The following is a 17,546-nucleotide window of genomic DNA, read 5'->3' as shown; positions in this document are numbered from 1 at the left end:
TTTAGAGATAAGGTGTAGCTCTGTCACTCATTAGCATTTGTTACTGCCTGACTTTTGGATATAAGCCATTTAAACTGGGGTGGGATGATAGCTCATTGTAGTTTTAGTTTGCATTTCTCTGATGATCAGTGATGTTGAGCATTTTTTCATATATTAGTTTGCCATTTGTATATCTTCTTTTGAGAAATGTCTATTCTGATCTATTGCCCATTTAAATTAGGGCGATTTAGGCCTGCTGAGGCCACAGGGAGGAGGCCAGAGCTGAGCTGAGACAAGCCGACTTGAGGAAGTTTTGGGCCTGGAGACACCGTCGGAGGGCAGGAGCTGAGCCTGGAGAGGCCACTATGAGGCATGGGCTGGGTAGGCCTGGAGAGCTTGACTTGAGGACCTTTCAGGCCTACAGAGGCCGCCAGGAGCTGGGTGTGAGCTGACTGAGTCCGCAGAGGTTGTTGCAAGTTGAGGCAGGAGGTGGGCCTGTAGAAGCATCTGGGAGGAATTGCTGGGCCTGGAGAGGAAGCCGGGAAGCAACACCTTGGCCTGGAGAGGCCATGAGAGGCATGAGCTGGGCCTGGAGGGGCTGCCAAAAGGCTTCCAAGAACTGGGCCTGGAAGGCCGCTGTGAGGAATGTGCTGGGCCTGCAGAGGCCACTCACTGGGATGCAGGAGCTGGGCCTGCAGAGGCTGCCATGTTCGTACCTCCCCAGCCTGGCCCTCCTTGTCTCTCCATCCATACTCTGCCCCTGCCATCCAGGTACCAGATAGTGGCCGGCTGGTCTTTCTACAGCAAACTGGACTAGGGCCCTTCCCTTCTCACAGCTGAAGTTGGAGTTAAGCCTCACATGGTTCTGCTTGGCATGGAGAGCTCTTTTCCCCTCAGCATGGTTTCATCCAGAACACTCACAGTGCAGGGAAGGGCAGGGCAGGGGCCCCCTTCCTCAAATGTGAGTTTGGTGGACAACTGGGTATGAGATGGTGATTTCCCTAAGAAGAAACAGGGCTGAGGTGGGGGAATTGTCTGTGTTCAGAGTTAGACCTCCAGAGTGCAAGCTTCCTTTGAGACACCAAATGGAGGGGTCCAGCTGGCAGCTGGCTCCTGGTCTGGAGCTTCAGGGAGAGGTCTCAGCTCAGAGCCACATTCAAGAGCCAGCTGAAATGCAGCCTCCTGCAGGGAACCCCCAGAGCTTCCCTCTCCTCAATTAATAACAGAAAATATCTGTTAGGTGCATGACCTCACAGTAGACATTATATGAGTAAGTTAATGTGACGTGATTCCTATTTATTGGTAAAATATATTAAAAAAACAAGTACATAAAATTCTGCTCTCTATTTATGTTGAGTCCTGACCTTTGTCCACATTTCTCCATCTACCATATATGCCCATCAAAATAAATGAAAGCAAATATCAGGAAAAAAGTAATAAAATCTTTACAGCAAAAATAATACTAGCCCAATGTGTTCATTTTGGCTGTATACGGCCTAATACTTGATAAATACAGAGAAAATATTAAACATTTTAATAACTATGACTAGCTAATAGGTCATGGGCCATTCCCAAGAGTACTTTGTGTAAATAACGTTTAAGTAACTCTCACATGCCGTGCAAAGTGATTGAGGCTGGGGATAAAATCGTGAACCACAAGATCAAGGTCTTTGCTTATCACTTATCTTGAAGGTAGTAATAATAACTATAAGAAAAGTGAACCAGAATAAAATGAGAAGAACTGGCTAGTGAGAAGGAACAAGTAGTGTGTAGGTGGTCAGGGAAAGCCATTATACTAAACCTCTGGCCATTGTTTTTACTGAGTCCATGAATGCTTTGAATAAGAAAAAAGTGATTTGCTTATTATTTGCTAATGAAAAAAATCTGAGAAAGAGCCAACACATAGGTGAGTTGAGATTAAAAATAGCAGGATGAAATGGACCAAATTCATGAAAAATAAAATTAATATAGATAAATATAGTCTAGACTTTATCAAAACTATGTGAGCATAAGCTCAGGACAGGAAAGATGGTCTGGAATCTTTGCTCTACCACTTACCACACAAACTTGAACAAGTCATTTAACCTCTTTGTGTTTCCATCTATTGATCCATAAAACAGGTATAATAAAAACAGTACTGATCTTTTATTAGTGCTGTTGGATTAAATGACCTTAAAAGATTGTCAGTCATAGGCTCAACTCTCAATGAATGTTAGTTAAATTACTGTTGTGTTAGTTTTTTTGTTTTTTTGTTTTTTTTGAGACAGAGTTTCGCTCTTGTTACCCAGGCTAGAGTGCAATGGCGCCATCTCGGCTCACCACAACCTCCGCCTCCTGGGTTCAGGCAATTCTCCTGCCTCAGCCTCCTGAGTCGCTGGGATTACAGGCACGCGCCACCATGCCCGGGTAATGTTTGGTATTTTTAGTAGAGACGGGGTTTCACCATGTTGACCAGGATGGTCTCGATCTCTTGACCTCGTGATCCACCCGCCTCGGCCTCCCAAAGTGCTGGGATTACAGGCATGAGCCACCGCGCCCGGCCGTGTGTTAGTTTTTAAAAAGGAGCTGTTTTGCCTAAAAGCTCAATGTGAATCAACAGTGTGATGAGATAGTCCGACTATATTGACCTTGGGCTGCATTTTAAAAATAAAATATCAAGAGCGAGAAGTCTATAGTAATACTGACAAATGCTCATACAGCCCCTGGCCATGCTCTTCCCACCTGGCACCTCTGCCTTCTGCTGTCTGTCTCTGTTTTTCTGTGTTTATCTCTTTTATATATGTTTCTCTCCCTATCTTTCTCTGTCTCTTTCTATGCCACTTCTTTTCTGTCCTTTAGAGGAAACCTCACTATTTCTAAGTGCATCTAGACGAGAGAAAAACTCCTTTTGATGTACTCCTCCTTCTTCTCTGGTGAAGGCAGGGAGTGGGAAAACGGAATGGCCACTCTATAAACAGAAACCACCTCCCTGAAGAGCCACACAAGCTGCTTTCAAGAGCATCCAAGGCAGACAGTTTAAAGGGAGCCTGTGCAGCTCAGCAGGAAACAAGAAGACTCAATGGAGCAATTGCAGGGAAGAAGGTATTTGGATTAAAAATAGATACACTTTTTACCTAAAACTTTCTGGAATTAACAATACTATGCTCATAAAACAATAAATTTTTTCTCACCCAATAGTTTGAGAAGAGGCTGGAGGGCCTATGATTATATGTAATCATGGTAGCTGGACTTGAGCATTCTTGAAAAGGCTTGTCAAGTTAACTGTGTTTATAGACAAAATCACTGACTTTGTATTTGCTGTGATTTGAAGTGCAAGAGAGACCCTCCGAGAAAACAAACAAGTAATAACAAACATAATGTTGACTCCAAAATGGAACAAGACTTGGACTGTTCCATTGAATCTTGTGAAAATGGAAAATATGGTCCAGCAGGGGTTATTTTTTAGTCATCATTCTTTTACCGTGAATTTATTTTCCAACTGGGAAATAGAACGTATATAGGAGATAAAATAGACTCCATTTTATATGTAAAATAGGCAACTGGAGAGAAGCTATGAACAATAAAATCCACTGGGTTGTGTACTTCCTTTTGCTTCTATGTCTTTTGATTGAGGAGGGCACTGCTTATTTATGTGATCGAGTAACAAATTTCTGCAAAATATCTATGTCATATAGTTACCACCAATTACTTGACCATAGAGATATGAGAATAAATGCACATAATTAAACTAAAATGTTGCCATTTTCAATACACCCAATATTATTGCTGTGCTAAGCATATCAAAAAGAAAAGGAAAACTCATTCTTCACTATTATTTGCAACTTAAGTGCAATTGTCAATGCTGTTTAAGGATAAAATATAAATATAAAAAGGAAAGGGGGCACATAAACTCAGTATCCAAAATATAACTACTTCTGAAACAGACTTTTAAAAAAAGCACTTGATATATTTGCTATAGATATGCTCACCTTGAATTTACTACCTACTTGCTAATGAGGACATAAAAATTACTCATTTTATGTAATGGCTTAGGAACCAGGATTTTTTTTTTTTAACAGCATAAAATTAATCGTGAAAGTCAGTAGTTGGCTTAAATTGTATTTTTTTCCCTCACTTCCCATTTAGAAAACTAAAGGAGCAATTATTCCAAGAGAGAAACACACTGAGAGCAGGGACACAGCTCTCAGGCACTGGAATATCCTCTCCCTGTTCCTCTAGAATGGCAAGCTACTAAAGAAAGGTTTTCGGGAGGAATTTTGAGAGATCAAGTTTGAAGATGTGTCAGCGCAGAAGGGAACGCACTGAGTGAGCAACAAGTTATGCAGATAAAAATAAGGTCAGGTGCGGTGGCTCACGCCTATAATCCCAGCACTTTGGGAGGCCAAGGCCGATGGATCACCAGAGGTCAGAGGTTTGAGACCAACCTGGGCAACTTGGGGAAACCCCATCACTACTAAAAATACAAAATTTAGCCAGGCATAGTAGCAGGTGTCTGTAATCCCAGCTACTTGGGAGGCTGAGACATGAGAATCTCTTGAACTCAGGAGGTTGAGGTTGCAGTGAGCCAAGATCCCACCACTGCACTCCAGCCTGGGTGATGGAGTGAGACTCTGTCTCAAACAACAACAGAAGAACTAATGCAGATAAAAAGCCAGAGATAAATTCTGAACATGAACTGAAAAGGTAAAAGAAGAGAAAGAGTGTGACAAGAGACAAGACAAAGAGAGTGCAGAGATGGTTTAAAGAGAGAAGAAAAGGAAGTCAAACATGTTACCGAGTCATGCTGTTACATTTTACTGTGCCCAGTATTAAGGTCATGAGGAATATCTTGAGTAGTTCTCAGGAGTTCAATATTTTTATTTTGTTCCTGCAGCCCATCGTTTCATTTTGTTCAGAACAAACAACTGAGCTTTTCTATGATAATTGATGAAGAAACCTTTAAGTCCTTGGAACATTATGCTATTGCCACAAGCCTGATCCTGCCTCTTCTATACATGGTGCTACTGGGATGTATCTTTTATTCCTTTCATCCCAAAGGTCATTCTGCAAAGTCAAACATCAAAGAAAAGGAGAAGCTGGTGAATTCTTTTTCTGACTTCAGCAATTACTTCATAAGTTTTATTTTGCCCTTTTTTCCTCCCACAATAATATTGAATGGTACACACTGACTAAATCTTCTGCCAAGGCAGGAAAGCAGGTCTTGCCATACAGTAAGCTTTTGGGTTACAAGAGCAAGTAGTCAAAATACTGAAAGTGACATCGCTCTTCTCACCACCAAAACCATGTGATTTGGGGGAACGTTATTTCCCCTCTCTGGGTTTCCGTTTTGTCCACTGAAAAATAAGAATCCTTAACTGGGTGCCTGCTAATATCTTTCTTACTTTTAAAATTATGTTAGTCTATAAAACGTAGTGACAAAATAATGATTTCTAAAAAGTCACCTCATTCAATTCTTATTTGACTCAGTCCTTTATAAGGCACGTATTTAATGTTTTCATGCATATGTAAACATTTTATATTGTAACCCTAACTTTCTTATGATGAGTTTTAATGCATCTAATTCTACTTGGCTGTCATGGGAAGAGTTAGGACACACTGCTCTACTGAAGTGAAAGATATTAGTTTGTTGAGAGACACACACACCAAACCTATCATTTCTTCCCATCAAAAATGATTTCTTTCATGACAAAGGGTGGGAAGAAGATAATGTCATCTTCATCAGTCAAAACTTGACGGTATAGTATCAAGAAAAATGGATCTTAAAAAATATGCACTAGTTTTAGCAATTAAAAAACATAGTGTAAATATTGGCTATTTTTAAAAGGGAGCTGAGCTTGAGGCCATCTGTGAACGTGTACCAAAAAAAAAACCCCACAAGTTCTTCAAATAAGTGCAATTATCTCAGCCACAAATAATCATACTGTGGGAAGTGTAAGCAGAATCTTACAGCAATAACCTGTGGAAAATCCTAGCAAAATTCCAGAGCATCAAAATTTTGCAAAGAGTCAAATGATGCGGCAGTCTCCAGATTATAAAAACTACAAATTAACCCACGGCCTTGATACCCAGGAAACATCTGGAGGAGTCAGCAAACATGAAAGATCATTCACCCTTAGAAAAGACTCTAACGATCTGATGAACCACAAGAGCGATGGCTCATGCCACATTAAATTTGCTTCTTTTTGTTGAAAGCATGTGAAGATTTTCAAGTCAGATTATCTTACATAGAACATGTTGCAATATCACCTTGGTTCTACTAAATCTAACATTTTTTATCAATGACCTGAATGAACACATTGTTATTTGTGGACAAACATGATAACTTTTGAAATAGATCAAAGAATCCAGGACAGACATAATGCCAAATGAAACGTGCATAAATTTAAGCTCTAAATTGGGTTTCAGGACAATTGTACATATATATACAATCAGAAAATCAAATCTTGAAAATAATCCTCGTGAAAATTATCGTGAGTTACAGCTTGAGCTAGAGATTGCTCTATATGTGCTCTGTAGAAATATGTGTTTACATAAGTACTGCCTAAATAATCAGAGCCTGAGAGAAGGAGCTCTGCCTTAATCAATCCCCATTCCTAAGTGGCAAATAATAAGGCCCTATCATCAAAATAAAATGAACAGCTTAGCTCTGCTGAGTCTTTAAAGAGGGCTAGGCAGTATTTTAAGTACTTTATATGCATAATCTTATTTTATCATTATGTAAACTTCATGAAATAGCCACTGTCCTTTCCCATTTAACAACCTAGAAAACTGAGGCATAAAAAGAATAATGAACATGTCCCATGTAAAACAGCTGATGAGACGATCACTTCTGACTTCAAAACATTCTTGATACAACACCCATTTTTTGTCACTGCAACATATAACATCCCTAATATAGAGGCTAGAAAGCCAGAAACCCTGAGCCAAGTTTTTAGACAAATTATGTACACCAGCTGACAGGAACAGAAACAACTTCTTTAGTATAATTATATGTCCCCAGTAGCACGCCCCTAAAAGTGGCTTCAACAAACATTAATTAATTTCAAATGAAAATAGTCCTTGGCTAATACATTTAAAATTTAGTTCAACAATGATAAAGCAATACTACTTCTGGACCTAAAAAATACATTTTAGAATGTCTAAATAACGTACAAAGGAAATCACCGAATCACTTTATTTGATCATTATTGGAGTTTTCAAGAAACTGCTAAGCTTAGGGTAATTGTAGAAAGTGGACACAGATGTCAATTAATATTTTTAAAGGACAAATACTATGCATCCTTTTAAAGGTCAAATAATATTAAAGGGTGTATTTAAAGGGTCCAACAATATTTAAAAGGTGCATTTTCTGTAACAGGGGGCTAACTCTCCTGTTAAGGACAAATGGAAAAACTGGAAAATATGGAAGAGAGGCCACCAATAAAATCCTCTTCAGAAGAAAAAACACCATTCTAGACCTCAGATTATGTCCATAAACAATTTTCAAATATAATGTTCAACAAACAAAAATGAGATAGCAAAGGAAAAGTAACACTAAATTTTATAAAAAAATATTTTAGAATTAATAATAGCAGATTGAAAAGGAGATTGAACATATTGTAATTATTAGACTTAAACTTTTAAATAACTGCTTGTTTTATTTGAGTTTGAATAAATATTTCAGCAGAAAACAAAAGTATAAAAATTATTTTGCAGCTTTAAAAAACCAAAAATCTATAATTTACAAATACAAGAGCTAAAAGGTTAAAACGAGATGTGTTTAATAGTAAATTAGACACAGCTGAAGAGATAATTAGAAAGCTGTAAGTTACATCAGAACATATTTATTGAGAATTAAGCATAGCGGAGAGACAGAAACAAGGCTGGGTAAGAAAGATATTGGACACAGTGCGAAGTTCCAACATATGTGTACTTAGAACTTCAGAAAAAGAGAAGCATATGAAACAAAGGCAGTATTAACGAAGAGATTTCCAAAGCTAATGAAAGAGATCACTTTACGGATTCAAACATTCAATTATTCCCAAAGCACACTGAATTAAAGAAATCTGCACAAAGATACCTCATGGTAAAATAGAAGAATACAAAATACAAAAAGCTAAATTTTCTTTAAAGTTGATTTCTTAACAGAAACAATGGAACCAAGGGAAATAAATTAGTATTTTCAATGTTGTATTAGTTTGTTTTCATGCTGTTATAAAGAACTGCTGAAGGCTGGGTAATTTATAAAGGAAAGAAGTTTGATTTAACTCACAGTTCCAAATGACTGGCGGGGAGACGGCGGTTCCTCAGGAAACTTTAGGGCAGAAGACTCCGCTCCACAGGGCAGCAAGAAAGAAAATGAGAGCTCAAGCACAAAGGAAATGCCAGATGCTAATATAACCATCAGCTCTAGTGAGCCTCACTAATTATCATGAGAACAGCATGGGGAAAACCACACCCATGATTCAATTACCTCCACCTGCCGGTGGCGGCTCAAGCCTGTAATCCCAGCACTTCGGGAGGCCGAGGCGGGTGGATCACGAGGTCAGGAGATCGAGACCATCCTGGTCAACATGGTGAAACCCCGTCACTACTAAAAATACAAAACATTAGCTGGGCATGGTGGTGCGTGCCTGTAATCCCAGCCACTCAGGAGGTTGAGGCAGGAGAATTGCCTGAACCCAGGAGGCGGAGGTTGCAGTGAGCCGAGATCGCGCCATTGCACTCCAGCCTGGGTAACAAGAGTGAAACTGCGTCTCAAAAAAAAAAAAAAAAAAAAAAAAATTACCTACACCTGTTCAATTACCTCCACCTGGTCCTACCCTTGACCTGTGGGCATACAGGGATTACAATTCAAGGTGAGATTTGGGTGCAGACACGGAGCCAAGCCACAACAAATGTGCAAAAAAATATATAGCTACTAACATTAAATTCCACACCCAGTGAAAATAAGAGTGAAAGTATAATGAGGAAATTTTTATACAACAGGCTTTAAGAAAAATAATCATATACAGATATATAGATACATAATCACATACACAGACATCCATATAGATGGATGAAATAGAGATTCATACATAGATAGATGGATTTTAAAGTGTTCTCAGATCTTTGCATCGCCTGGGAGAAGGATAGAAGTCTAAAAGTACTAATTAATATTAGATTTAGTAAGTCAAATATGTTTTTAATGGCCTCTAGCACACTAATAGCAAGTACAAAATTGTATGAATTCTAAATAATAGTAAACAAAATGAGATAATATAAACGAATCTACCAATGCAAAGCAAACAGACAGACATTTTTTAAGGAAGCAGGTTTGGGAAATAGGTAACATAAAAATTGTAGAGTTAAACTCAAAAAGATTAATAATTATATTCAATGTAAATAAGTTGGAAGCTTCAATGAAAAGACAAAGCTTGTAAGATTATAATAAAAGACACGTTTGTATATAAAACATACAGAGAGGTTACTTCAAAGTAAAATTGCTTCTTAAATGGTACCATGTAAAAAAAAAACCAAACTGAAATAAATACATTATTTTAAACTGAGTAAACTTAAGGACAACAGGCATTAAAAGGAATAAAGTGAGGCATATTTTAAGAATAAAATGCTCAGTTCACCAGTAAGATAAAATCCTTCTAAATTTGTATGCAACTAATATAATCATTTGAAAATATTCTAAACAAAACTGACATAACTACAAGGAGAAATTCATAATTATTATAGAGGTTTTTAAATTAACTTTCTCAATAACACAGAAAAGACAGGAAAAATATAATAAGGCATAGAAGATTTAAACCAAAGGATTAACAAATTTGACTCAATAAGACATATGGTTTGTTGCACCCCACAACCATAGAATGCAAATTATTTCCAAGAATACTTAAAATATTTATAAAAACTGACCAAAGAAAATCCCAATACATTTTAATAATACTACAGAAAATGTCTGATCATAGTAGAATAAAGACAGAAATTAATAACAATAGTATCTTGCCATAAATTTTTGGAAATTAAGAGACATAATTATTTACAACCATAGGTCAATGAATAAATTACAAGAAACTAAGAAAATATTTTTAATTAAAAGATAGCTAAGATTCTATATATCAAGATTATGAAAAGCAACTAAAGTTAGAAACTTACAGCTTCAATTTTATAGATGAGAAAAAGGATAGGACTAAAAAATTAATAAGTTCTGAATCTAGCTCAAGATGTTAGAAAAGAGTTAAACTAAATGTAGGTAAAAGGAAATAATAACAATAAAAACAAAAATCAATGAAATAGAAACGAATGTAAAAGAAAGAATTTTCAACGCCAGAACCCCGTTCTCTGAAAAGATAATAAAATTAATAAACACATGAGTAGAATGATCTGGAAAATAAGAAATAAGACAAAGGTAAAAAATAATCAATTTTAAAGACAGAAAAGGTATTATAATCTAAGATCCTACAGACATTCAATATATATTAGGCAACATACAAAAAGCTACATGTTAAGGAAAACATACCAATAAATTTACCAAGATGTAAATGGCCTTATAACTGTATTAAAAAAAAACTGAATCCATATTTAAAATATTGCCAAAAGGAGAGCTGACTCCAGTAGCCTCAAAGGCTAACTCTATCAAACATTTAATGTTATTAGCTCAACTGGAATGTCAAGATACTCTAAGGATACTTTGAGAAAGAAAACTTACAGACCAATTCCGTTTGTAAACCAAGGCACAAAATATTAATCTTTGCACACTGATTTTGAAATATATAAAAAGGACAATGACGTTTACTTCAGCAATAAGATATTAGATGAACCTTTTTTTTTTTTTTTAAGAAACAACTTCATCAAAAAGTGGGCAAAGAATATGAACAGACGCTTTTCAAAAGAAGACATTTATGCAGCCAACAAACATATGAAAAAAAGCTCATCATCACTGGTCATTAGAGAAATGCAAGTCAAAACCACATTGAGATACCATCTCTTGCCAGTTAGAATGGTGGTCATTAAAAAATCAGGTGACAACAGGTGCTGGAGAGGATGTGGAGAAATAGGAACGCTTGGCCGGGCGCGGTGGCTCGAGCCTGTAATCCCAGCACTTTGGGAGGCTGAGGCGGGTGGATCACAAGGTCAGGAGATCAAGACCATCCTGGTCAACACGGTGAAACCCCGTCTCTACTAAAAATACAAAAAATTAGCTGGGCATGGTGGCGCGTGCCTGTAATCCCAGCTACTCAGGAGGCTGAGGCAGGAGAATTGCCTGAACCCAGGAGGCGGAGGTTGCGGTGAGCCGAGATCGCGCCATTGCACTCCAGCCTGGGTAATGAGAGCGAAACTCCATCCCAAAAAAAAAAAAAAAGAAATAGGAACGCTTTTACACTGTTGGTGAGAGTGTAAATTAGTTCAACCATTATGGAAGACAGTATGGCAATTCCTCAAGGACCTAGAAATAGAAATTCCATTTGACCCAGCAATCCCATTACTGGTTATATACTGAAAGGATTATAAATCGTTCTATTATAAAGACACATGCACATGTATGTTCAGTGCAGCACTGTTTACAATAGCAAAGACCTGGAAGCAACCCAAATGTCCATCAACAACAGACAGGACAAAGAAAATGTGGCACATATACACCATGGAATACTATGCAGCCATAAAAAATGATTTGAGTTCATGTCCTTTATAGGGACATGGATGAATCTGGAAACCATCATTCTTAGCAAACTGACACAAGAACAGAAAACCAAACACCACATGTTCTCACTCATAGGCAGGTGTGGAAAAATGAGAACACATGGACACAGGGAGGGGAGCACTACACACTAGGGTCAGTTGGGTGGAAATAGGGGAGGGACGGTGGGAGGTGGGAAGTTGGGGAGAGATAGGAAGGGGAGAGATGCCAGATGTAGGTGATGGGGAGGAAGGCAGCAAATCACACTGCCATGTGTGTACCTATGCAACAATCTTGCATGTTCTTCACATGTACCCCCAAACCTGAAATGCAATAAAATAAATGGGAAAAAAAAGTAGAACATATGCCAGAAATATAGATGAACTGGGTTTTATGTGTCTCTATGATTGATTTTCTATAGCCTTTGATTTTGCCTTCACCCTTTAATGATTTCTTTCACAGATCACCAGATGTTGCTATTACAGCTTCTAGTGAGAAGACAAAGTATATCTCAGCAGTGGAGGCTGTGAAGTCAGACACATCTGGGTTTCAAACTCAGCTTCATCAAGCCCTGGTTTTCACCCTGAGTAAGTTATTAACTTAGCTAAATCTCAGTTTCCTAATCTGTAAAACAGCATTATGCATCTTATAAATTGCTATTAGGATTAAGTAAAATATGGAAAGAACTTACCTTTGAACCTTGCAAGGAATAACCCTCAATAAAATTATAATATTTTGAAACTCTAAGGCAGTGACTTCTCTTGTTATAACAGCTAACGTCAAAGAACATGTGGGTTTGTAATTACATCCATTCTCCTCTTTGGCCAATCAAAGGATTCAGTCATCAAAGCATTTATATTTCCATTAGGTGAAATCCACTGAGAAATGACTTTACAAGTCAGATTATCACCAAGTGTAGAAATTTGTAAGATAAGGAAAGTTGTCTTGCAGCTTCAAAGAACTTCTTTGACAAACAGCTAAACTTCATCCTTTTATTGAAAACAGGCTTAGCAAGCATTTTGGTGTTAGAGGGCATTTTATGGTTTCAAAATGGGCATTATATTTGGGGTTTTTGCTAGGTCATTGAGTAGTTGTCCATAATTTTCTGAAGCCAGCAGTCAAAATTTGGCTCACACTGGGTGCTCTTTCCCAGACATCTTGGCAAACCTGAACTTTCTCTAGAGATCCTGGTTGGAGGGAAACATGAAAACAGCATTGCTTCCATTGTAAAGGGTAATTGCTCTCCAGGCTTTTTGTGTATGTGTAACGTAGACACAGTCAGTATGAATAAGGGAAAATTGGTAAGGCAAACTTGGTGGTTAATTGCCAGCAGTATTCTGGAATGACAGTCTTAGGTTTGAATTTGTTTGTGAAAGTACAGGAAGAGCATGTTGAAGAAAGGTGGAATATACTTGGTTCAGAAAGCAAAACCCTGCCATAGGTGGCATGCGGGTGGCCTGGGCTAGAAATATGTGTAAACAAACTCAAAGAGGTTCTGGGAAGCCTGTCCCAGTGGCTGGCCCTGCCTCACTCCCACTCGCCCTGCCTCTCTCAGGTCAGGTACCACTGCATTACTGTTGCACTTAATTGCATTTACTGTAGTAATATGTTGACCTGTTGGCCTCTCTGCCCAGATTGCAAGGCAATGAAGATAAGAACAAGTAATCGACATATTTTACATGGAACAAAGGTGAAAGCGAGCAAGCTGAGGACAAGGACAGGAGACAAGGAAGGAATGGAGGAAAATCAGGAAAAAGGGAGACCTCAGGGAAGTGATGACTGATGTCCATGAAAGGCCAAATCTTCTGGTTTCCATTATGTAAGGTCTCTATATGAGTGAGACAGAGAGAGATGTGGAAAAAAAAGTGTTACACTTTCAGGTCACCTCTAATTGATCAATTTCTTTCCCTCTAGTATCAAAACAATAATTGTTTTTCCAAATCAAGATAATTTTTTTCAGAGAAAGCATGTGTAATTTCACCTTTTAAAAATGTGTTGCTGTATCTATTCATTGCTAACATTTAGAGAGGTCTGTCTTCAATGAATCTTCAGTTCTCCCCTGCCCCATTCAATGTGTAGCTATCCTGGTTTGTTTTTAATTTACTATGCTCATTTAAGGAGATTAAAATACTTCAGTATAAATAGCCACTGGCTGTAAATATTTTGAAGCTTCTGTACTTGACTCAGGGAACATCTGACATTTATTTGGAAATGAGAACTATGGAAGGTTATATCAAGGGAGGCAAGCTGCCAGAAAGGCTGCCTTCCCTCTGAAACAAGAGCTGGAGGTCCAGTCACCAGGATAGAAGCCACTGCAATGTCTTGGCAGTAGGGTGGCACTTCTAGAAAATTTGGCAAGTGTTATCACATGGGACTACCTTGACATATGTCACTCACAGGTGTCCCCTCCCCCACCACAGGAAATTGACCTGGCTTCACCTGCCTCCCGTCTTACTGGCCCCTATCTTACTACAGATCTCCATGCAAAAGGGAAGGATACATTCTACCCCTGCACTAGTCAAAGTTCTTGCCTGTTAGAGAGGCTGCACTTTCCATCTCACACTTCTAATGACTCCTGATATTCTGCGCTTCCTTCACGGTGCACATCAAATGCCCTTTCATGGAGTCTTCTCACTCCCCAGTCTGGAAATTGAACCCATTTTCAGCCGAATGGCTGTTGCTCCCATTGGCTGTGTTGGCTCACAGGCCAGGGTTCTCATGAGGGAGAGCAGGCATACCCCAAGGTGGGTTTATCCAATCTCTGCGCAGGTTTAGGTTGTTTGAAAAGTCCCACAACTTGTTTGTGCTTACTCATCACGCTTACCTGTCTTAAGTGAAAATAATGAATTCTCTTGTGTCCAATCAAACGTGTTTGTATCTTCAGGGAAAGCAGTAATTTTTTTCCATTTCTTGATATTCATTATAATGTTATTGACATAAAACTTAGAAAATAAGGTATAGAGAAATTCCCCACAATACCATCACCCAAACAGTCTTTGCTGTCTTTTCTTTTGCAATCATTCTCCAAATGTTCTTTTGCATGGTTAAGTACATAGCGCACACACCATGCTGGCTCCTGCATTTCTTTTAACACAGTGTAATGTGCAGTAGTTACCATTTTTGAAATGAAACATTTTAAAACTAAGACTTTTTATATGATATATTTTTACTAGTTCCTTAAAGTTGAGTGGAGAAATATAACCATAGGATGTCTCTCCCATTGTATCCTGGCCCATGGAAATGAATCTGGCACGTCAGGCCATCACAGAGTTGAGGAGGAGCAGGTGCAGGGTGTCGGCTGCTGGCTGCTGCTTGCCTGGCTGCCCTACTTCTGGTTTTGAAAAGGCCACTGCTGCTCTCTGGGTTCCTAATCGACTCCCAGGGGGTCTTTTCAATTTTTCTTTTTCAATACTAATATTACAAATATCGTATTGGGATTTTTTTCCTCCTACATCTTATTCTGAAACTTGTCACAAACACTTATTAATGTCAGAAGATTTTAAGTGAATGCCATCACCCGATTCCTCTACTAACATCTCACTTCACAGGCTTTATCATACCGCTCTGTGGTTTTGAGTCCTGTGATGGTATTTCTCACAAAGGGAATTCTCCCCAAGGCCTCCAACTTGGTTTTCTGCCTGGATCCTTCCAGTACCCATTCCAGCAGGACTTGGCCCCTCAGGCTGGGCTGAGAGGAGACTGTTGGAAGGTAAAACACTTCTACTTCCTTTAATACATGTTGCCAAATTAGTTCTTCCAAAAAAGTATGCATCATTTTAATGCCACCACCAGCATATGAATGCTATATTAATTTCACTGAGCATTATCTTTGAAGTTTGGAGGAGGAATTTGACAGCATTCTTAGAGCCCTTATTGACCTCTGACTTGTTTATAGCTCTTTGTGCATATCGCATTTTTTTTTCCCATTTATTTATTTTATTGCTTTTTTTAAGACCCTTGCACTCCTTGAGGCAGAAGCACATTAGCTGATAATCATTTTCTTCCATAGCCCCCAGCACAGAGCTTTGCACAAAGAAGGTGCTTCATAAATATTTGCTGCAAACAAAATAAGCTGTATGTGTAACTTTGGGTAGGTCAGTAAATTAGCAAGGGAACAACTACTTTTAAGATGTTTAGAAGTATTAAAGCAGGAGGGAAGGGACTTATGTTGCATAGTTAGCTAAATTATATTGCCTGTGGTTTTGATTTCTTCTGAATTCAAAGGCTGACTGTTCAGGCTTACTTTGTGTGCATGACAAGACTAAATAGGGACATTAACAATATACTTCACAAGGAAGTCTGGGATTTTATATATTCATGTGTATTTGGATGTATCAAGAGGATTCTGAACCTATCACAATGACTAGAACATTTTTACAGACACACTGCCACCTTGACAAAGGTGCTCTTAACAAAACTCTGGAATGAACATTTAAAAATATAGTTGTCCGGGCTGGGCATGGTGGCTCATGCCTGTAATCCCAGCACTTTGTGGGGCTGAGGCAGACAAAGCACTTGAGGTCAGGAGTTCGAGACCAGCCTGGCAAACATGGTGAAATCCCATCTCTACTGAAAATACAAAAAGTAGTCAGGCATGGTGGTGCACACCTATAATCCCAGCTACCTGGCAGGCTGAAGCAGAAGAATCGCTAAAACCTGGGAGTTGGAGGTTGCGGTGAGCCGAAATTGCACCACTGCACACCACAGTGGGCAACAGAGCAAGACTCTCTCAAAATAAAAAGATACAATTGTCTGTACAAAATCTTTAGGCAACTTGATTCTGGTTAGCAAGAGCACCACACAAGTGCAGTCTAGAAAAGTTGTGTACGTTCTGTGTGGTAGTCTTTGCAGTGAGATTCTTGACCATTTTTCTGGTAATCAGTTCAATGTCTGGAAGACCTGTCCAAAGTCACTTCACATCTGCAGGTCAAGCACGTTGCTTTCTCACGCTGCACTCCACTGCATCCTTTGTCATGGTCACTGCCTGAATCTTCTTTCACCAGATTGCTCTGTCTCTTATTTTATGTTGTATACACCAGTCACTGAATAGGATTATCTACACTCTTCTAGATCCCTGGCTTTGTCCACGGTAGCAGATGCTAGGCTAGACTTTGGGGACACAGCAGCAGCATTTTGCCCTCACTACGCCTACCAGCCAGCAACAGTTTGCTGCCACACTGGGCTAATGGTGCCCCCTTGCCGCCAACATGGGCTAGGCCTTGTGCTTTCTCACACTGCTCAATTTTGCCTTCCACCTTTTACCTGCTTTTCTTCCCTTATCACCTCAACACATTCTATCTTCCTGATTTCCTTTCCTCTCCTGTCCAGCTTCCTCCCAAACACTAAGCTGCTTGTATTGTCAATATCCTTACTTCCTGGTCTGTCCACCACATCTTCCCTGAAACTTCCCAATCTTGGATTTACCTAATCATTGATTTTCTCCACCATTATCACCGTGGGCTTCTACATGCTGCTGCAGGAGCTCACCATGGCCATGATTTCAGGAACTCAGCAGGGCTCCTGGCTGAGTTCTGCATTCCTTGCACGAACTTCCCTGTGTCCCCAACCAGCCATGCTCTCTCCAACTGCTATTGTCTCACTGCCAGAAGATGACCTGGTCCTCACCCAGAAACATGAAGCCATTAGGCATGAACCCCCATTTCTCAATCTCCTGTCCTTCACATGGACAAAATCAGCTATATTCGCATCTGTCCTTTTTCTTGATTCAGATGTGACCCATCTACTGCTCCTCATCTTTATGAGGTCCCTTCCAGCATCTTTTATTTTCTGTGTCCTCCCTGTGTACCCTATAAGGTAATTCTTTCTTTTGTCATAGAGTTCCTTCCTTCAACTTGGACATCTCTCTGGCTACCTCTTACCTCTCATCTTTTTAATACTTTAAAAATTTTCCATAAAATAC

General features: G+C 39.1%; 1 pseudogene; it reads right to left on the bottom strand.

Annotated features, from left to right (window-relative positions):
- Window positions 1-342: 342 nt before the first annotated feature.
- The window catches only part of LOC116531787, a 42,521-nt pseudogene continuing 25,317 nt past the window's right edge, over window positions 343-17,546 (bottom strand).

This window comes from Sapajus apella, unplaced genomic scaffold, assembly GCF_009761245.1.
Source record: "Sapajus apella isolate SASKATOON/1434 unplaced genomic scaffold, GSC_monkey_1.0 scaffold72, whole genome shotgun sequence".
NCBI lineage: Eukaryota > Metazoa > Chordata > Mammalia > Primates > Cebidae > Sapajus > Sapajus apella.
The sequence above is the reverse complement of the archived record's forward strand: the minus strand, read 5'-3'. Positions and strand labels throughout refer to the sequence as shown.